The sequence below is a fragment of the Harpia harpyja genome, chromosome 7 (assembly GCF_026419915.1).
Source record: "Harpia harpyja isolate bHarHar1 chromosome 7, bHarHar1 primary haplotype, whole genome shotgun sequence".
NCBI lineage: Eukaryota > Metazoa > Chordata > Aves > Accipitriformes > Accipitridae > Harpia > Harpia harpyja.
This window is the reverse complement of record NC_068946.1, coordinates 30,139,396-30,161,832: the sequence shown is the minus strand read 5'-3', so window position 1 is coordinate 30,161,832 and position 22,437 is coordinate 30,139,396. Positions and strand designations below refer to the sequence as shown.

At 38.1% G+C, this 22,437-nt stretch overlaps 1 long non-coding RNA gene across 1 annotated transcript in view; it reads left to right on the top strand.

Annotated features, from left to right (window-relative positions):
* The first annotated feature begins 786 nt into the window (after nucleotides 1–786).
* LOC128143876 (uncharacterized) overlaps nucleotides 787–22,437 on the top strand; it is a 34,064-nt gene continuing 12,413 nt past the window's right edge. The window contains exons 1-2 of the long non-coding RNA XR_008235914.1: nucleotides 787–858; nucleotides 10,431–10,512. This is a non-coding gene — a long non-coding RNA (uncharacterized LOC128143876). The remainder of the gene's footprint in view (nucleotides 859–10,430; nucleotides 10,513–22,437) is intronic.

Below are 22,437 nucleotides of genomic sequence, written 5' to 3'. Positions count from 1 at the left end.
AACTTTCCATTTTTTTGGTACTGGAGTTAGCATGAACAAGATTGAATGTATACAAGGTTTATACTCTGTACATGTTTACATGCTGATTTAATCTGCTTTAGATATATCTTATGCAAATCTGACTTAGTCTCTGCTAATAGTCACATTTGCTCCTATTCATTGGAAACAAGCATAACCATTGTATTGGGCTTGACTTATTGTGTGAACCCCTGGCTTTTTTGTTATACTTAATGCCAAAATTATTTGTCTGAGTGTTTTAAAACCCCACCCCCCATGAACTTAAGGACACAAGCATAATGATGTAGGCAAAACATCAAGGCTATGTCTGAACTGGCAAAGCTATGAGCGCTTTGAGTTCCTACACCCAGGTTCATGCTTCATTTGGACTCTGTTGTGGTGTTAGGAGAAGTTTCTAACAGCCAGCCCACCTCTCACCATGCCCTGGCTGCTTTGGCAGGGACCTGGAAAGCAGAAGAGAGGGGAGCGACAGCACACAGCCATCAGGTTCCAGTCTGGACAATCAGGACCCTAGGGCAGCTGGTGTCCTTGGGGTTGTATGTCATCTAGACATGGCTCAGGAGAGCTATATCTCATTCCAGATGTGCCTAGTAGCCTGCTCTAGGTCTTTGAACAGCTCCCAGCTACTTTGTTTCCCTGCCTCCTTTCTGCATAGCTGAGGTAGAAATGCTTTTGCTAACAGCTGTTATTTTGTCATATGCCATAGACTGCCAATAACATTGCTCTGGGCACTGCTAAGAAAGAAGACATTAAATGAAAAAAAACCCTGTTCTGTAAGCTATCAGAGACATAGCTGCATTACTGAAAGAAAGTACATCTAATGTGGTCCCATCATCATTGGTAAGTATTAAGAGAACACCTTTCTCCTTCTTCATTAAAATATATTTTCAGCGCAGGGATTTTTTGGCTTATGTAGAACATTTTTTTGTGTATGTCTTATCTATTATTCTTCTTGTGAGACTCAATACCTACATCTACTATAAAGGAAGAAATAATTGCCTTGAATATCTGGGAAAATTTGATAATGCCATTTTTGGGGAATGAGGCAGTGTCCCAAAGAAACATCTGAATCCTTGTTAGTCACTTTTAAAACTATTTTGAATAATGTAATAAGTCATGAGATTATAGACAAAACCCCTACTTTAGTCATGGATTGGGCTATGATTTAGTAGATCTCTTTTTATAACTTTATTTTTAAGAGGGTTTTTTATATGCCATATGGGGTGGAGGATGTAGTTGGAACAGATTGGTGTTCATTAATCAGTAATTTATACTTCATACAGAGCAGAATTAGAGTTAAAAGTAATGAATTCTCTAATGTTCTTGGTCAGGTACAACAAACACTTACAAGCATAATGACTGCTGTCCTTACAGGACTTTTGCCACAGCCATCTCCTTCATTCCCACAGTACATGAGAATATGCAGTTTTATGTTTGGAAATGAGTGGTTGCAAGAGTCAACGCTCACACTGGTTTACTAAGAGGCAAAGGTGATACAGCCGTGAACTGAAAACAGCTGGTCATGCCCTGAGCAAATCTGGGATGAGACCACAGGAGTTATGTGGTATCATAAGAAACCTGACCACATAAAAGAAACTTAAAGGTATTACCAAGCTTTGAAAAGTCAAGAAAAAGGAAATCAGATCAGTCTAATGCTCAAAGGTTTGATAGGTCAGAGCGCAAGAAACACTTCTGTAAAGAAATACATAGGATTTTTATTATATACTGTAACTAGCTCTAAAATGCACTACCCAATACATGAGCAGGATATCTATACATATTTTTGTCTTGTTTTATTTTATACTACCAATGATCTTAAGAAATCTTGCTTTTCATTAGACCACTTCAGTCTTAATGAATGGATGACATCTGGTAGCTACCATGCCTAGGATTGCAGTCAGCAGAGCGTGCACTGAGTCTTCTGTAAAGTATGAAAGATGCCCAGGAAGCGCCTTCAGGCAAAAAAAAGTCTCTGAATTCTTAATTACTTATGTGACTTTCTCCTGTACTGGTTTTATCCTTACATATAATACAGCACCAGTTTATTGACCTGTTTGTAGTGGTACATATCTTCCACTTTTATTCTGTTCTCTCTTATATACTTATGTGTGTTTTTTCTCATGAGAAGCTAGGATATCTTTTTTTCTTTTTAGGTTTTTGGGTTTTTGTTTCTGTTTTGGGTTTGTTTTGTTTTGTTTTCTGGGTTATTTTAGGTTGTGGGTTTTGGGGGTTTTTTTTTTGTTTGGTTTTTTTTTTTTTTTACTCCAGGCATATATTTGTGTGAGTGCTTGTGCTAATGTTTGTTCTTGGGTTCGGGTAGAGCATCACAAATCCTAATTATTGAAAAAGCTGAAGAAGCTGAACTCAGGCCCAAATAGGTGCTCTTGTCCTTAGTGCACTGCAGAACAGGTATGCATCCATGCACCTCAAAGAACTCTTTTAAATTTTTAGATTCACGCACAGGCTAGATGGATATAAATGAAAATGCAGGCAACACAGAGACCTGTTCTGTTCAAAAGCTTACCTACATTAAGATTGTGCTTTTCTGTTTTAATGTTTCATGTTTTCAGGTAGCTTTTATAGGTTTCTGTGGTTTAGTGCTGGTAAGTCAAACGTGACTGTGATGCGTATCTGAACTTCTGGATTCTCATTCATACTGAAACTCCAGATGTCTTGTGGTTTTTGTGTCACAGTAGAATGATGCAAGGCACTTAATGTTGTCACAGCTCACCTGTGATGTAAGGCAAAATGTTATGTATCTGGATTTGAACAACCCATTTCAGAAAGAATTGGGGCTTTTTTTGACCCAGTGACTCTGATTTGGTAATTTCAGTAGCTTTGTAACTGTGTGGTCTCTGGACTCAACCATAGAAATAAGGTTTCAAGTTCACTTCAGAGTAAATGATTGCAAGAAACAATTCCTCTTCTAAGCAACAATTAGAGCATTAGCTGAACAAAAAGCTTCATCTGGCAATTAGTATTCCTGTGGTGAACAGGGAGAGAATTAGTCAGAGATACAAGAGGCTCAGGCTGCAAGAGCTGAAGCAAAAGGCTTGGTGTGCAAGCTTTCTGATGCTCCAATGCCTTTTCTTCTCCCAGTTTGAGAATCTCTTGCATTTATTTTTCACAATAGGTTAATGCTCTCGTGTCGAAAGAATACATTATGGCTCAAACATTCATCTCTGCTTCAAAAGATAGGCAACAGCTACTGGAAACAGCAGGACTCTCTGCTGTGTTTTTAGTCCTGAGGCTGATCAATAAACTCTGGTGACACAAGGGAGGAAGGGGTAACGCACTCACACACTGCTCAGCCCCAGGAATGCAGAAAGGATGAATAGAAAGCTAAATGTTTCTTTAAGGAATGAGACCCAAGCACAGATGGCACTCTGTATTCATGGAAGGCTCCCACATGGTGCAAAGAATTAGAGCCTGCAGGGCCTCATAAAAATAATGGAATCACCTATACACAAAATCTTCAGCCTGATTCACTCTCAGCTACATCGCTGTAAGATAGTAGGGGTAAAGGTATTAAAGTCATTGGATTAATGCAGTGTAACGCTGTCCTTAGAGCTGAACCTCACACCTACTGTGTGAAGTGCTTATCCAAAGGGCTTGTAGTGACTGCATCATGAATAAACCAGGCAAGAAACCTGGAACTCCATCTTTAACCACCATGAACCAGATCATGGATACTATTTGGGGCCATGATACTCCTGTTGAGGTGGAAACAACCCAGAAATCCAGCTTAATGGAGCATCCAGGGATTTCACAGGGATGGGAGTTAGGTCTTGTATTAGCCATTTCTAAAGCACCATCTTTATAATTCTTTTCTTTAGCTCAGAAGTAGTGTGAAGTCAGGAGAAAGAAAAAAAGCCTGGTCTTTCTGTCTAGTAATCACCAGATGCCTAAAACTGCCATAAGGGAAAAATAAACTAATGTCATTCATGCTCAGCCTTTTAAGTTGCAAGTCAGAAGAATAAATCTCCAGATATTCCAGAATTTCAGACGTCCTAGAACAGATTAAAACATTGCTGCTGAAGGAACTTGGCTAATTCCAGGAATCTGCACCTTAAAAGGAAACAAGCAGAATTTATCTGCTGGACATTTGTAGTGGATATAAATAATGCATGCCACTTAGAGACAAATATTTATATTGGTTTCAGCCAATTAAATCTTTCCACAGTTTCTGTATCACTAAATTCACTTAGGCTACTTAGACCAGTGCTAAAAGAAATGTAAGAAGAAAATGAAATGATCTCTTGATTTTGATTCAATACAAAGGCTTGCAGTTTAGTTGTGTCTGATGTCCTCTAGTAGATCACTCAGCGAATAATGTCATTTCTTCAGAATTTAGGTGCTGTGGGTGTGTTATTTCTGAATTCTCCCTAGTAATGGGAAAAAACAGTTACATCAGTATCATGTTTGCTGGTTCCTTTAAAATGAACTTGTATTTGAATTTCTCATCCTGCAGAACTTCTGTTAAAAGGACAGAATGGTAAAGTTAAAGCGATCTGGAGAGACAAAACCTCTTCAACTAGCTGCTGCACACCCAGATCTGCCAGACTGCACTGGAGGCGGCAGACTGGGGAGAAGGGAGATGTGACTGTGTCTGTAGCCCACACAGGCCCTAGGAGTTGTATATGTTCCTTCCTGAGGAATCTTCCTTTCCTGAGTTTTTACTGAGGAAATGGCAGATGGAAGGGGACTCTATTCATCCCACATCCTTCATGTCTTCCCAATCTCAATCTTCTCAACCACAAGTGAATTGTTGTGTTGTGGTTTTCTGCTAAAGGGGGCCCTCCACTCTGGGATGTCCTTTGAGCGGTGGTCCACCAAGCTCTGGACCCAGGGAGGGCTTTCAGGAGTTATGACTTGGTGTAAATCCACCAAGACTGGACCTCGAATTTCTGGTAGAAAGGGTTGCTGGTGAGGTACTAGCTGTGAGAAACATTTGGGTTTGAAACAGAACTGACTTTGGAGGGAAAAAGTGTCGTCAGATGAGAGGGCCCACCATATATCTTGTCCGGGTATGTTTTGAATATTTGGAGTTGGAATAAAATTAGTGACTGAGGAAGAAGAGAGGATTGTTATGCGAATAGCAATGGGATTGTTGCAATTTATGAATAACAGCATGTGTTTTAATTACCATGTCAAATGGAGGCAGCATTATCTCTGTACAGCTCCAGAGCATCGTATCTGCAAGCTTTCTTCCTGTCTGGCCATATATCAGCCCTTAGAAAGACCCCTCACAGCCCAGTGGGGCAGCCTGCACAGTCCCTCTGTGCCGCTACTAATGGCAGCTGTTGCTGCTAGGAAGGACACTTAAGTAGAATATATTCCTTACCAGACAGATTTTCCACAGGTGCTAGTTTCCTAGGTGGATGCTAGGTTGTTCATTTGATGAAAACACAACCAAGAGCAACATAAAGTGTAAGATGTCAGGTTGGTCTTGAGCATATAGCTTAAATATCTGGTCTAAGATACTGGAGTGAGGGTAGATTAAGCATTGCTGAATTTGGAGATCATAGAAACGATGATCTTACAAGTATACATGCTTATTAGGCATTATAGAGCCAGCACATAAACTAAGTTGGAGTAATTAAATAAGAGGAAGGCGAAGGGGTGAAAGAAAACACCATCTGCTAACTCTCAATCAGTCACTTATAAGCAAACTGGAATATAATGAAGGCCATTGCATTCTGATCATGAATAGATCCTTCTGCTTGGCTTGTGTTATTTTTCCTCAAAAATAGTGCATATGTTTTGTAACAGTTTGGTAAACACATGAAAAAGAGGGGAAAAAGAAAGCTAAAAATCTCTGCTGAATTGTATGAAATGCAGCAATTTGGATGCTTCATAATATTTTTTTATATATTTATTTATTTTGCAGGAGCTCGTAATAACACTTACAATAGCAATAGTTTGATTTGCAAGCTAAAAGAGCCTGATTATGCAGCCAGCAGTTTCATATCGTTATAAGATCATTGTATTTGACAGAGTGAATCCAGATCAGCACTAATTCATGACCTTACGTTCTGTTATTTATAGCCATTAACTGATACACTGATTCTATTAGCTGACTGCTAAATGTAGAGTATTCATGGAATCTCCTCTAGGGTTGAAATAGCAATTGTTTTTAAGTCTGTGCATTTTCCAACATGAATGATGACTTTCTAGGCTATTAATATAGAAGAGCGACATACAATGGCATACCCACCTGTTGTATCAACTACCAGCAGCCAATAACATATGTTAACACAAGGCCAATGTTCTTTTAATTAATATTCATAAAATGAAAGAAATCAATTAATACTTTGCTTATATGCAAATAATTCGATTATTGCAAAAAGTAAAATTCATTGCAGCATTGTCATGTGCTTTCAAATCCTACTCGTGAAACACTTAAGCAGATGAATGACTTTATATGAGAAGGAACATGCCACAATACATGGGACAATGTATGTAAGATACTCTTGTACTTAAGTCTTTTTTGAAAGAGATTATATTGAGACATGCAATTACTGACACAGTCTTTTAAGGACACTTCAACCACACCTGTGGTAAGGATTCAGTCCTAGTGATGCTAGTTCAGCTTAATTATGAAATCAAGTAAGAATTTTGGGAATCTCTGCAGAGTTTGTGAGGTTGATTACTTTAAAAATTATTTAAAATTCAGTGTCCCTGAAAATTTCATTTGAAGGGATTTTTTTAAAAAAACAGCTCATCATTAAATCATTTAGAATGAAAATACTGTGTGCCATTTTCACTTTTGGATGTTGATTTTGCTCTCCACTTAAGCTAGTACTGTGCCTCTTCTGATGCCAGAATACGGTATAATGAATAGCAGTGTGGGATCAGTGTCAAATTCTTATTGTTTCTTTGGCTTTGAATCAGCAATCATGTCATCATGCTTACAAAGTCTATGGAAGCACCCCTTTGCAGGGGAGGCAAACTGCTTCACCTGTGGAAGGTGCAACTACACCTGCTACTGCAATGGAGCCATACGGTATGCAGGTGACAAACTGCAGCTAAAACACTTCTGGGGGAAATGGGCAGTCTACCCGCCAAATACATATATTTTCCTGCCCAGAACTTCTTGAGGAAAGGCAGTGTGCTCCTTAAAAGCAGCACTGAGCAAAATAAACCTAAGAGGACATCCATTTTGTTTTAAAATCATGTTCCTGATGCCATTATGCCATTAATTTCCTTTTCTTTGGTTACAGCAATGAAGCAACACATGTTTCAGCTGAAAAAAAGGAAACATAGTACATTTACACTAGGCATTAATTAGGACTTTGACGTACTTGAAACACTTGATTTTAAAAAGAATTTATATGATAACTGCTATGTTTTGCTGCTTGCAAGCACTCTTCTTTTGGCCTAGTTTCAGTTAATGACCTTTAACTGTGAAAAGCAAACTTAGGAGACACAGACACAATTGTGCTTGAGATTTGCTATTAATGTTCTCTACAGAGTGAGCGTGTTTGCATCTTTGCCAGCTCTTAGCATGCTTTTAAAGTTATGTTCCCAGAGATTACAAAGTCATTTCAGTGCATTTCAAATTGGTTTTAAGGCTGCTTGGCCTGGAGGATTAAAGCACAATGCTTGGGTTGATGGTATTTCAGCCCAGCAAACTAGGATAGCTCAAGCTCACACATGAATCGGAAGCATACATGCCTCTCTGGGTACTCATGTAAGATTTGGGTACTCTGAAACAGAGAAAAGAAGTCCATCCAGATTGCTTAAAGGAATGGTTTTCTCTAGCAGCTAATTCTTGTTGCTGAGGCAAAGTGAATTGCTTCCTCTACATTCACGGTAACCCAGCTATCACGGGATAAAATTTTTCTACAGGTGGGGCTCCCTGAGGACCCTTCCCATAGCACCGTGTTTATTTGCCTTGCAACTTCCACAAAAAAATGAAAACCACTACGGGACTGTTTAAGTGTGAGTCTTGGGGTACTGCTTTCTAATCTCCACAGTACAATAGGGGTATGTGAGCACTACGTGATGATAAATGTGCAGGGGCTGAGTTTCTCTTGTTGTAACATAAAAGCTGCTTTTTCCCTTATATTTAACTTGTCTGACATAGTCATCAGGGAAGTGGGTGCTGTGGGAGCAACTTCCAGTTGAGTTAAGATACTCTTGAGTATCTTAATACAGAAAATGCATCTTCGCTGTGATTTTATTGTCTCAGTGGAGTTATTCTGGTTTAGCCGAATGCTACAGTGAACTATTTCTTGCAAAATAACCCCCCTGCTTGCCTATTTGACATCCAGAAACTTGAAGAGGTTAGTTGCTGTCTAATGTCATAGTCAATTACTTTTTAAAAGACAATTTTACCAGTTGGCACCCGGCTAACTGACCGTAGCTGCCCTCTCCTTGGAGGCAGTCTCCCTAGGTCAGCTCTGAAGCTCAGGGCAGGGGAGCATATGCGCCATATCTGTTAGAAATAAATAGATGAGATCTCCACATAAGAAATAATCTGATTTACCCTCTGGTTTGCTTATGCTGATTTATATAAAGGCAATGATAGGAGGTTTGTATCTGCCCCTTATTTCATCACTAAACTCCTATCATGATCCCATTCCTATTAAAAATTGAAAAGGGGGAAAAAAAGTGTATTTTAGCATCATGAAACACACCATTCCTTGCGTGTCATTTCAAAGCAGAGTAACCATGGTCCCTGTCACACATTCATTCGGGGGAGAAAAGGAGAGGACTATTTCAGCACAGTCAGCCAGGCTACTAAGGTGAGAGTAAAAAGCTGCCTTTCCCTTAATATTTAAAAGTCCAAGAATGCTATAGAAGCTGAAAAGGAATGAATTGGCTGGGTGTGGTTTAACTGAACAGGAAGAGGAGGCAGGAACATGATGTTGACCAGTAAATGTGAGACTCCCAGATAAAAAAAAAACCCAAACTGTTTTTTCCGAGGAATGTAGGTACCACCGTTCCTGGTTTCAACAGAAATGCACAAGGGACTTCACAGCCATGTATGTATTCTTTCATTGACAGTACTGGCCTAAATACACATTACACACTGAGCTTATTTTGCATTTATTGAACGTTTCTGTGTTTTACAGTGAAGAAATTATGTGCTTGAAGCCCTCGGGGGGATCCTGAGAAAAATGTATTAAAAATCTGCCACCAAATTAAAGGAAGGCCTGGGATGATGTTTTGATGTTTTGCTTCTATGAGCTCCTACCCTCCCCTAATTTGGTCCCTTTGCATTAGACCCTGTTTGGTCTCCTTTGCATTAGCATCTAGGCCCCTTTGTATGAAATCAATCTTGTTCTAAAAACAAAACAAAACAAATGATTATGAAATATTGTTTGAAGAGCAAGTATTGCTACTTGTGGAAAAATGCAGAAAAACATAGCACTTCTTTTCTCTCCTAACTTCTAAGAGAATGGTATGGACTATTAGGGCTATGTGATATTTAGATGGGGTGAGAAACATTAACATTAGTTGATATTTCTCCAGTATATAATTGATATAGTGGCTAGCAATACGCACTCGTATAAGTGTCCTGGCAGGAAATCATCCCCTATCCTCCTCTGTATTCTAATATGGAGGCTAGGATTAGCTATCCTGAAGTAGACCAAATACTCTGAACATAGACTACTCTGACTGAAGATGAACCAAGTGGGTTCTGGGATTTCAAAAAGGGGGGTATTTACTGCCTCTTAAGAGCATATATTTTGTGCATTGTACCTGACTGACAGACAGCAGGAATGTAATATCTTTCTTAATAAAAAAATAACATTTTCTCATATAAAAAAAGTAGAGTAGGCTGCTGACACAGAAGGACTCCCGTGCTATCACAAAGAGCTAGTATATTTTGCTTTGACTATATTCCTTTCCACCTTGCCAATTAAGAGTTTAAATAAACCTAGAAAGTGAATCTCTGCTATGAAGCAGACACACACAAAAGATTAAGAAAAATAATGAACATAACAAGTATTTTTAACAAAGGATTGCATGCAGAGACGTAAAAAGGAAGCAAATTGTGGTACGTTGTGGTGAAGATAGTGTGGTAATGACACGATGCATCAGTGGGAAGGTGAAAGTTGTATCAACTTAAGTTTTCATGACCTGTCTTTGATTTATGTCAGAAATATCATGTGTGCCTGTGTGCTTCCCAGGGGACACCCTTTGTACACAGCATTTCCTCCATTGTCCTTGGCATAAGGGACTTCTCATGAGCAAAGATGTAAGCTTGTTCAGCATAGCCAAAGATTATATAAAACAGTTATATCCCAGAGGAACAGTGTAGTTCCATACATTGTCTGTGAAAAATGCGAGCACCTCCTTCACAAACAAAAGATCACGAACCATCTGTGCAAGCAGGAACCATGAGACTGCCAGTTCTGGTTTGGGGTTTTTTTCTTTGTTTGTGTTTTTCCTATCTATAGGAACATATGACCCAGACCTGTAACTCCTGGAAGGCTCCCTTGAGATGCATCTCAGAAATGTTTTGGACAAACATAGTTTTAGGTAAGTATGAATGCCTTTGTTGACTTGGAGGCTGGGTTAATCTCAGTGGAAGCTGATGGAGTGTACAATAAATAGTACTAAATAAAATTTGGAGGTGTGAACTGTCATAAAAACCAGTGGAAATCACATAGATCCTGCAAAGCTATTCAAGATACTTGTCATGCACAATTTCAAACCATTCCCAACTTCCCAAACATGGTGATTTTGAGTCCTGTGCCAATGCTAGTACAGACCCTACACAGTCCAAGACCAAATCCTGAGCTCTCTTTCTAACATTTAAAATGTTTACACAGGAACATTTGGAAAGATAAAATCCAAGTAGTCTTTTAAACATGAATAAGTAAATCACATCAATCCCTTTCTACTCAGTTTAAAATCATTTATTCTGAATGAGGGTATTCACACATTGGAATTTAAGGTAACATAATGAACTGACTTCAGATTCCACCTTTAGCTGCTTCAGATGAATCTTTTTGTGTGAAAACAAGCCCTGAATTATAACTGATACATGCAAGGCTGCCCTTTGAGTCATTTGGCTGTTTGCCTGAAAGCCTGGGGGCAGATGAAAACGTGTTGAAATAAATGAGTTAAAAAGAATACCTGCCTATTATTAGAAATAGGTAAGATTTACTCCTCATGGTATTACAGGTACAATTTTACCACCACTGTGTTGATGGTTTTCAAAGTCATTCTAATGCTCTGTGTCACTTCTTATTTTTTAAACAGAATTTTCTTTTTAAAATTATTTGGGCTATCTGTCTAAAAGTAATGCACTTAAATATCAGAAGTTAATGTTTCCAGAAAACATGCACTGCTATTTAATTATTCTTTTGTATCTCTAGCACATGATCATTTACAAGCCAATTTCGTCTCCCATAAGCTTACAGAGAAATGGGACAATTCACTGAAAATAGCAACACTATTCAGTGTTGCATAAGAGACCATGGTTGAACAGGGTGACCTGCTGTGATCTCTAAACTCAGGGGAATGGCAACTCTTAAAAGGATATGTAACCAAAGCCTGAGCTATGTTTAATTAACAGTTCATGAAGTCTGGGAACCTTTTGAAATACATTATGATTTAATTAACAATTTGTATGGTAGGGATGTACATTTTAATGAAAACAACTGAGAGTAAAGCATTCCGTTTACAAAACAAGTGAGATATAGCTGAATAGAGTTTACATTGCTTTGCTCATAGCTTGCACATGTTATTAGCAGTAGCCACATTGGGTTCAGATTCAGTATCTGCAACATTTTAAGAGACACCGAAGTACATTGAAGTATGTTATGCCTTAAGAAACCAGGAAACTGGTTTTAAGAATTCCTCTTCATATAATTCAGTTTTAATATCCCCTAATACACTGTAGAGTTCCTTTTTTATAAGACTCCCACATAGTCACACAGGAGAAAGGTTCAGTCATGCATAGCAAAAAAATCAGTCTGCACTGTTTGGTGGCATACCAAATTACACTTTTCCTTAGTAGAACTGTATCTTAAGCAGTATTTCTGAGGGAGCTTTGTGGTATCATTAAAACAATAGTGAAATTATAGAATTATTTCAAATTACAGTGTGTTTTCTTCCATCTGGTAAATCATTAAATCAAGTGTGAAATATTTGTACAAGAAAAAGATGTGATCTCACTGTTGATGTCAAGAGAGAATTCCCTGTTGATGTTCTCCACATCTCTGCCTTATACTAACATAAGATGAAAAGGTACACCTTGTGTAACAACTAGTATTTGCTATCATCGTTTTTGTAGGAAATTGAGATTAAATGGCAAGAGTCATTATTAAAATCACATTTGAAAAAAAAAATGATTTAAAAATAAATATATATTCCTATGATCAGAGACAAATTTTAGATGATAAGAAGAAATATCTGTAAAGTTATTTCAATCAGCTATTAAATGCTCTGGTTCTTTGTTAGTTTATTGTTCAAATTTGAACTGTCATTGTATGTGATGATAATGCATAAAAATGGACTGATTCTTTTTTTCTAAGTGGACCGAGAGATTGTCATCTGTAACACGTTACTTGTGTGACCTAAGCTCCAAGAGCAGATTTGCTATTCTTACCCAAGCCAAGAACTACAGGGCCTGAGCTGAGCTCTTTTAAATAGTTTCCCTTAGGTTTAGTGAACTTTTGATCAGATCCTTTGATCTGAACATTATAATAGTCACCACCTGCCTTCTCAAAAGAAGAAATGGATTATATGAAGTGAGTTTGCATGTGCACCATTTTTCAGTGGATCTCTGCAGTTTATGAAAGCTCAAGAGTTCAAACTGCAAATTCTAAGGTCCTTCCCAGGGTTCAGACGGTTAAGATTTATTTGTAATAGAGTAACTTCAAGGCATACCAACTAAAACATCTTTTTTCTGTTTATTTTTGGTTTGTCTTTCACTTTCTCAAGTATAAGATTATATCATGGAAATTAGAAGCATTTTCCCTGCATTATCCACTTGACAGTACTTGGTCTTTACTTCATTTCAGCCCTTTCCCTTGTTTATAGCTAAATGTTTCCTCTGATTTCTTTAACTGTTTTTTTCCACAGCAAAAAAGCAACAAAGATATTTAAAAACAGAGCAAGATCTGATTGCCACAAAACCCCAGAAGGTTTATAAATTGTTAACGGTATTGCAAACACCTAAAAAAACCCCCTCCTGAAGCCCCTAGTCTAGCTTCTTATAAGTGCAAATAGAAAGTGTTGACTTTGGTGGAAGTTTATTGAGCATACTGACTGCTGCAAAGTTTACCTCATTGGTAAACGCATAGGCAGACATGTTTAAAAGGGGTTTTCCAGGGTGAAAATAAAGAAATAATTTCCATGAAGATATAGAGAAAAATACTTCAACAAATATGCTACTAAAAACGTCATGTCTGACTGGGGATTTCAAAATGTCAAACTTCACGTATGAATTACAAAATCATATAATGTAATTTGCATCATTTTATGAGCAGTGAGAAGGATGCAACACATTTACTGGTCAGAATATTTAATTCTCCCAGACCACCTGCAGAAGCAGTTTCCGGATACTTCACTTTAAGGCACTCTGTGCACCATTTTGTGCTCTCTTGTTCTTTGGCCTGGGAAGAGACTGTCCTGATCACTGGAAATTTTCCCGAATAAAAGATGTCTCGTTTACATTTAATGGTGCCATGTCACCAAAATCAGATTTAATCTCTGTTTTGTCATAAGTTTTAAGTTCACACTTCTTGAAAAATGTTGTAATGTTAATGGCAGACATATATTTTGGCTATTGTTCTTAAAATGTCCTTGCTGTGCATGAAATTTCAGTAAAACTGTCTTTACAGTAGACTTTTGGTGAAAAAAAATCACTTCTACATAAAAATAAACAATACATAATTTCAATTGTAAGCACTGCCAAAGCACAGAGAAGAGAAGCAGATTTTGGCCTGGGCAAAAGTCACAGAGTAACTGTTTCTGTTAAACAAATCTGTAAGCAGTCATTGAAGTCAGTTGGTAGCTGTATGAACAGTTTAAATTTGTCCATAACAGAAATTCATAGTGTACCCTTGACAAGAATAAAATAATATGTTTAACATCAATACATAACCACGTTTGCACTCATATGAATGAGACTTTCCTTGTTTCCATCAGCAGAAGCAGAAACAGACTAGATACTTTAAATTTCTTCGATCAAAATATATCAACAAGAAATGTTAAAATTAGTCTAGGAGGTGAATCCAGTAAAAAAAAAAATGTAATTGAGAAAATTTTAAATTAAGCCCCTGCTTAAAATAGATCCCTGGGAGAAAAAAGTCAACTAAACATCCTTTTTTCCGTATGACCCCCAGCGGGACTTCTGTCAATATCCTTGTTGGACATAACTTACTATATGGGAATTTGCTCAGGAGATACCTGTGATGACTATAAAAAAACTTGCGAATGTTTCTGAAAACATCCTACTTCAAGTCAATAATAAAATTATTATTTTGTGAACTTTTGTGTTATCAGCTGAATGCTGTGAGCTCCTTTCTGAATATAGCTCAGAGTGACAGAGCTGAACAAAGGAATGTTCTTTGATCAAAGTACCATTTTCTCTTTTCTCTATTTCATATTTTAATCTTCTGCCTGTATGAGAAAACCTCTTTGTGGCATATAGCTAACTTCAGTCTTAACATAGAGAAGATAACAGTCATTGATCAGTTACATGGATATAGAAGAGAAGCAAATATGAAAGGTAAAAAAACATGTCAAAAAGAAAGCAGTGAGAAGAAAACATGGCAATGTTTTTGTTTCATGAAATCTGTCTGCTTTCTTCGGGAATTGCTTTTACTTTGGGTACCAGGGAAGGCTGGAAGGGGCAAAGTCTTTTGGAGCAGTGTGGCCTTTTAACATAACTGCTGGAATAAATTCATGAAAATTATAACTATAATTAATAGTTCAATTTGAAGGGCTACAGAGACTTCTGAGTTTTTTCCAATTATTATCACAACATTTACTGGTTGTTTACATTTTTCTTTCAAGTGTATATTTATGCATATTAAAGCTGTAATCTCATGGCCTATCCTTCTTTGTACCTTCATTTGTCCTGTTTTGCAGTACTTACCTACAGTACATGGGATAAAGCCAATCAGGCACTGGGGAAAAAAGAAATTTGATGAGTTCATTCCGTAGTATTCAATCAGAAGATGGGAAATTGCATTTTGTGTCTTTTTATTCATTTAATCCCTGTAAAATTCAGTTCCATACTCAGTGGAGTATTCTGTTCGTGTTTTCTGTAGGACCCTGTGGGAGGATCTATCCATCATCCAAACCCACATACAACACATAACCTGAATAAATACAAGTTGAATTCACCAGAAGCTTTGCCAGCAATACAATAAAATATAATGACACTTCTTCACATACAGTTGCCATGTCCTATGTGTTTTGCCCTTATAATTTACCTTCTGGGGAAAGTAATATGTGATAAACTTGTTGCAGGTGGTAATAAATTAGTAAATGCAGAACTGATTCAGAGCTGCCATGTCCACCCATCTCTAGCACAGATGTTCTGCAAAAGATTTAGAGACTGTTTTGCAGACACTCAGCCTCTGAGGTGAATTAGTTGCATGCTTACATGGAAAAATTGAAACAGTCCTTTTCTGCATGTACTCCCTTGATTTTTTGTTTTTTCCTTCCTCCACACTCCTTCCATACAGAGCCTTTCCATGCACAGCATGTCCATGTGCATAGACTGAAAATAGTTTTTAATCTGCAACACAATATTGCTTCTGATGCATTATTATTTTCCTTTAAAGCATCTTGTAGTATCTTTACTGGGACTTCTAATAATTTCAGTAACTGTACTCACTAAGTCATCAGAAAGTACTTATTAATTTTTCTAAGAACTGTTACTAGATTAGAGAGGCACAACTTTTTGTGGTCTGAAGGGCTGGTTTGGTCTATCAGGGTATACTTATCATAATTAGGATTTGGGGCACAGGTGAGGATCACCTGTCTATCATCACACTTAACTCCCAATGCTTAACTCCTTTGCTTAAGGAGGACCTCTGTTATATGATTTTTGAGAATGGTAGCTATTTTAGTGATGATGCCACATAGCCTTGTCAATCTTATTGGTGTTTACTGCAGAATTCTTTTCCTTGGCACTGGCCTTTAATCTCAAAAATCTCATTTGGAATCCAAACAGACTGAGAAAGTTCCGTCTGGGCTCTCCTATGACAGCTGAAAAAGGTTATATGTAATGTACTCAGATAGGTTCAGCAAAGCTGTCCCTCTCTAAATTCAAATAATTAATCCTTTCCAGATTGGCAGTAATTCAATATTGAGTACATAGAAGCTCAAGCTTTGATATTCATGTGGCTCCTCAGCACTTCAGGATAATATATTACTAGCTTAAGGAGCACTGAAGACAAATATTTCGGTCCTTGCAGTGTCATTTCCCTCAGTTGTCATATTTTTAAACTAAAAATATAATGGTGACAGATAATGGTTATAATCTGATGACACACTTGCCTTACAAAGCTAATAGCATTTCTATTAATGGCAGACAGCAATCTTGCTGATCAAATGAACAAAGGCTACATTTAAAACCGAATACACAACCAGGGCAACCTGGCAGTGACAACAGCCACATGAGAATTTGGGGACCCCGTGAGTAGCTTTTTTGTATTTGTTCTCAGAGGGGACTGTACTGTAGAGCAGTAACAGACTAAAGGAAGCTCATAAGGAGGCTAATCCTATTTTACTGTCTGATATAGTTATAAATTAAGGCCTAGATCTGTGGAGCTATAGAGGTGCTTTAAGTGCCTTCTACCTCCATTTCAGCACTTAGACCTTCACTGAGACAGATGGGAGTGTTCAAGCAGCTTCGTGGCTGTGTACTAACTTCCCGAAATGCAGCATCAAGTGTAATGCTACCAATGTATTCATTACACATGATTTTAGAACATCTCAATGATTGTTGTTGTTCTAGATATGTATCTTTAATGACAGAAGCATGAAAAACAAATAACCAACACAAAACAAACTGAAAGTAATTACATTACTTCCTGATCTGATGACATAAAACCCCCACAGCTCACAATAGATTTACAAAGGGGCCAACAAAACCTGTAAATGCAAATTTTGCTCATGTAAGCCATCGCAGTGCAAGCCAACATAGCAGCCCCACACCCCGCTGCTTGATTTATAATTGTTAATACTCCACAGTCTGAGAACCACAGATCTAGAACATCCCAAAAGATTTACCGTGGCACTTGGCAGTCACAAACAAAAAAAAGCACACTTGCTTTGGGGAGACAGAAACCTTTTCTAGATCTGGGTCTACATGTTCTCTGCTGCCCAGAGGACCAGTACAGCTCTATATGGATGCAATCTGTTACACCCGTAGGTGCAGAACAGTCTCTCTATTGGTTTATTTTGTCTTTTGCATCTCAAGTGCTATTCCCTTACACAATAGAGCTAGATAACTTGTGCTGAACTGGGAGGAAGACAACTTTGGTTCACAGTTGAGCCAATTCACCAACTGCCACAGAAAGGATTTTGTTTGTACCTCAGTTTTTAGTAGCATGACATGCTGTGACAGTCCATGAGGACTGGTATTTATTGAGCTGTGTCCTGATAAATGTCGACTCTGCTTGATAGGCATCATAAGTAATGAATGTACCTGACACATTACACTTCATTGTGTGCACTCCTGGCTGTTTCAATGGTGAAGAGAGCCTGACTCCTCATTTCACATCAGCTATAGGAACGTGCAGGATTCACTCTTTCATTTGAATGAACACATAGACTATCTAAACTGGCTTTTAAAATGGTGAGTGACAGAGAATATATCACAGTCCTTGGATAACTGCCATTGCCGATAACAACACAGGTTTTATTTTAGTCCAAGCTGTTCTAGATTTAGAATCTGTTACCTCCTACTTGATATTTGCCTATAGCACACTGACAGCATGTACAAATATGAACTGGTACTTGCAAGTAAGAAATTCCTATGTCTCCTGTTGCTTAATACTTTCCTACTCTGCTGTATCTGACAAATGTTGTTGTATACCCATTCACTTTAAGTAATCATATCCTCAATCAGATTTAAGGCGCTAACAGCTTTTTCTATGCTGGAATGGTCTGTGAAGTCAAAGGGAGCCCAATACTAAGCAAACCTCTGATTTCACAATCATTATGGTGGTGACTACCCATGGTGCATCCTCACAATCAGAAAGTTGAGGGGAGCTCCCCTTCCAGTATAGGGATATTTCTGAGGTACAGCTGACAGAGATAAGCATATAAAAAGTAGCTGGCTCTGGCTTGCAGCTTCTGCTCAGTTGTGAAGGCAGTGGGAACTGAGACCCTTCGCCCTGCAGAGAAAAGATTACTTTTTTGTGTGCTGTAGGAGTGGGAACCAAACTGCTCTCATGCCCTGAGCACCAAAATGTCTTGCCCTGTGTGATATAGTATACTGATGCTAAAGTTGCACATAATTTAATGCGGCAGACAGCTACAGATTCACAGCTGAACAGACCTGCAAAGAATCATATTATTGTGCACAGAGGAAACTGTATGATATGAATATGATCTGACACAACTGACAAAACCTGACAGTATGTATCAAGCTAATCATGCAGAGAGCAAATATTGGTAGCTTTCAGAAAATAGGTTTTTTTCGTTTAGTTATTTTCCAGAATACTGCATAAAAGCCTATTTTTTGACCTTTTGCCCAGTTCACTGGAAGTGATGGAAAAATCTTCTTTGATTTCATGGGTTGCTGGATCAGGCCCAGAGATTGCAGTAGTGTAGCAATTTAGTCTGAAAGGCACTGTCAAAGCCAGACAGAGGCAGAGGGTTATGGTAGCTGGAGATATTCAGAACGGAGCTGAGATTCATAGGGAGAATTATTAATGTGAAGCTTGCAAAGGCCCTTCTCCCACTGTGCATACCTCTGTTTAGCAAGATCAATCGCTCACTTCCACATCAACCAAATTTGTCCAAGATTAGGAAGATAGTAATAATAAACAATTAGCATTTACATCACACCTTTCATCTTCAAAGCATCTTACAAACATTCACTAATTAATCCTCACAACAGTCTTGTGAGTTAGGGATTTTCATACCAGTCTTACAGCATTCATTAAGGACTCAAATCTACAAAGTAAAAAGAAAAAAAAAAAAAAGCGGCAAACTACCCCCTCTCTGACTATATGAGTGTTTACTGTAGAGCAGCACATGAGAAAATGTGGTGTGTCTTGGGAACACTTCTGTCCCAGTAATTCTTGCATTCTCTAAAAAGTAAATATGTATGTATCATAACCTCATGAATGAAACATAAGGTAAAATAAACCCTATTATTTTAAGTCTTTCTCATCATAAAAAATACTAAATACATGAATTTTGAAACAATTACACAATGATTTAATCTTTTACCAGTTACTGTGAGCATCAGTTATGCTTTCCCATTACAGATTCCTGAAATATCAAGAGAATCTTTGAAAGTATCTATTAACTATCTATTTGTCAGATGAGTGCTGGGAGCATAAATGCAGTGGTCCTAAGAGACTCTAAAGCAGCTGTGTTTCTCAAAGCAGCTAAAAGAACACATGAAATATTGCTTGTAATGTCTTTTATATCCAGTTTTACATTCATTCTGTGCAAAAAGAAGCTGCTAACGGGAAAAGGAGGAAATGTTAATGAATTCTATCCCTACCTCATAATGCAGGTTACTTAGAAACACATGGTATCTTCAAATCTTTCTGGTTAGCATGCAACGTGGAGAAGGAGTTACAGTAAAGGATAAAGAATTGCAGAAAACTACAACTGCTCATGACTCCCTGCTCCCTATCGTGTGTGTAAATTGGAATAGATCCACTAAAGGAGGTGGGTCTCAGCTGATTCATGCCAGGCAAAAATGCAGTGTGCCTTTGTGGTTTATAGACCCTCTTTGTCTCAGTCTTCCCAACAGGCAGCTCTGTACTCTTCCAAATGAAAAAGAACAGGCTAAGAAACTATTCAATGGGGATCCAGTTTTGCTCTGTGGTTGTTTCTCAGATTTTCACTTTACCCATGGGCAGAAGAGGAAAGTTAAACAAGTAGCTTCTTATTTGTTTCAGAAGAGAAAGGATTTTCCTCAGGATTCACACAAAGCAAATTACCATTACCTTAAGGTGAAAATAGTTTCATTTAGCAGGTTAAAAACTTCCTTTCTTGCACTGAATGCTAAAAAGAAATAATGTCATTCTTGGGGAACACAGTTAAATAGTGTATTTACTTGGTATTCTGTTTCTACAGAGGCTGTTCATGCGCTATTCAAGCTAATAGTTTTCGTATTACAAATTACTATAAAGTAAGGCTACAAAAATGAAGTTATTCACTGAATAGCTGCATCATTTCAGATTGTGTTGGAGACATATTGTCAGGGGCAATGTTGGTAGAAGAGCTAGTTTCTGAATTGAATGTTAACTATCTCTAGAAATACCTAATCCCTTTTGTCATCTGTCCTTTCCCAGAAATCATAAAGCTTCATAAATCTGCTGAGTTCTGCAAGTGACCCCTTCACCCTGCTTAGGTTCAAACTTCCAAATCTCTGCTTTCCTGCCCTCTGGCCTCACCCTTGGATCTGACTGTTCCTTGCTTGTTGTCCACCTTCTGTGCTCTTCCTTCTTAAACTTAGGCCATGATTTACAAAAGAAGTTTTTGCAAGCCATACTTTTATATGGATTTGTTATTGGATTCAGTTTCATTCACATCACTATATGCCTGCTGTCAATTCTTACCTGCTTCCTTCCAATTCAAAAAGTTTGCCCTTTTTCTGGTTCATTTGTGCTGTTGGGGTGTTTTGGGGGGGGTGCAACAACAACCAGGTGTCACAAATAAGAGTTAACCATGGTACAATTTCACAGGGTTCTTTGTTTTGCTCAGGAGACATTCTGGATTATATTGTGTTGCACATTGCCAAAGGCTGATTAGAAATCACTGGAGTGCAATCTGAATGGCCAATTAAACCCGTTTCCTATGCCAATCTGATCAGGATGAGAAATAGAGAACATAAGGAACATAGCTCCCCTAAACCAGAGCTCTCTTAGCAGCTCAGCTTCTTTTCAACATCACCACACTCCGTCTATGATAAAATATGACATCTGACCACCTGACAACATGTACATTTAGTACAGATTGCAGTACATTCATATATGTACAATATGTACATTTAGTATGTATTGTAGTACATGTAATACATGCGTATGTAGTGTTGTAATTTTTCAATGCCATACAAAGAGACTTACACACTCCACTATTCTGATTTAAAAAGACTTTTTAAGGGGATAGCTGGACAGCAGAAAATTGCTAACCCAAATATGTATAAAGTGTCAGGAAATTAAGTTCAGTGGACTTTCTGGAAGATCTGTCATGGTGTATCCTACTGTACACTGCATCTATGTGAAAACAAGGGGCATACATCACTGATGGAAAGAGACCAGAGATGGAGTTGTCCAAAGCAGTTTGAAAAACTTAAGTGAATTTCACAGAAAACTCTAGAAAATCAACCCAGCCACAGATGCTAACTGTTAGCATTATATATTAACAGAATGCATAGATTTTTCAAGCCTTTGTCTCAAACATTTACTATCCTATATGAAAAACATAGCAACAAAGCAAAACTGTGCACATTTTATCCCTAGGGAAAACTTAGCATTAAGCTCTGTTTACTTTTAAAAGATGCAAACTTTGGAACCACGTAAGCGTGCGGGATGTATGCCTTTAATTGCTGACCAGTTTTATGTTTGTGCTGTGCCAATCAAAACCACATAGTTATGAGATGTCTCCTTGGTTGTTTCCCCTAGAAACAAGGAATTGTCACTTCAGGTTATGGGATGTGACTGAGGGTGACAATCCACTGAATCCACTGTTTTCACTTTCCTTGGGGCTTGGGTGGGCAAGAGGGATGGTCAAGAGCTATAACTGGGTAAAAGAGGCTGCGCACTGTAAAAGGAGGAGCCTCCAGCTAACAAACATAACTGTGTTGTGAGTGTAAACTTGTGGTTAAGACCAAGGAGCTGAGCAAAAAACCGTATAATGATAAGTTCTCTGGCAAAGCTCTTGTTTTGTGTGCATGTTCCTACATGTGCGCTCTGCATTAGCACAAAGACCTGCCTGTGTATCTCACTTCTGTATTCAGTGCTGTCACTTGGCAGGTCAGTACCTTCCCATATCAGCTGAATACTCTTTTGCACCAAATCTCTTGTCTTTTTTCTTTCTCCGTAAGCAGAACTCCCTTCCAGCCTTCTGTGTAGCTGATGGAGCTCACCAAAAAGTAACTCCCCAGTCTTTTTCTCTTCTTGCTTAGGGCATCATGTGCTGGGCAACATTCCTGTTCTTGGGGTTGCAGAGTATCTGGCAGCAGAGCTGAGGAGGGCAAAAATAGAACATCTACTTTTGGGGCTACCTCCAATCTCCATGGTAACT